Source organism: Mercenaria mercenaria, unplaced genomic scaffold, assembly GCF_021730395.1.
Source record: "Mercenaria mercenaria strain notata unplaced genomic scaffold, MADL_Memer_1 contig_4997, whole genome shotgun sequence".
NCBI classification, from domain to species: domain Eukaryota; kingdom Metazoa; phylum Mollusca; class Bivalvia; order Venerida; family Veneridae; genus Mercenaria; species Mercenaria mercenaria.
Window position 1 is genome coordinate 22,501 of NW_026463272.1, and position 941 is coordinate 23,441.

Here is a 941-nt window from a genome sequence, read left to right on the forward strand (position 1 = left end):
AGATTTGTAATGTTCTTTGCTTTTTAATATAATCTATTTTGATTAAAAACATGTATTTGTTCATTTAAGTCTGAGATGAATTTATATGGTTCAATATAATTCATATTCTATTTGATTTTCTTGTAATATTTTGTTTTCACGTTATCTCCCCGTCTAGGACTGAGCACCTGACCCTCAATGTGCACGACCGTGCCCTAGATAGCTACGCGAGTCAGCTCCGTATACTTCTGGGAGACATTTTCTATTCATAGAACATTTAGTCTTTTTCAGTATGACAGTCTTTAAATAGATTTATAATGATCGTTTCTATTTATAACATTGTGAAGTCATTCTTAAAATAGAAAGATGATATCACCCTGAAAATAGAATTCAAAATGGCCGCCACGCACCTGCTCTGACGTTAAAGATTCAAGATGCGCATTATTGATGCCAAGGAGACCCCTATACTACTAATATGACATGCTTCAAAACATAGTTAGCATGAAGTAATTATTGCATGTCTTCATAGGCTACAGAAATATTTTGCTCAGTGTTTCATACAAATGGACAATTTAAAACATTGTTCTCCAATATTGATCACATGTTTGCAGCTGAAACAGATGTTCACAGTTCAAATCCCTTAAGTGTCAATCAGACAATGTTTATAACATTTTACACAGATGTTGAATCTTTCCTCAAGTTTTATTGTTCAGACCTGAAAAAATGCTCATTCCTACATACCATTTCGATTTTTTCTCTGACCTTGTCCTGATTCTTACGCTGAAAAATGAAAAAAAAATGTTTGGATGAGCATAACAACCTAATGCATGTATAAACACAGCCTTTGAGAATGTGCCATATGTAACCAAGAGCACTTGTCACAGAAAATTTGTTGCAATGTTAAACAGAATGGCATGGATATTTTCATAACACGATATACTAGTAAAAATGTTCTGAAGAAA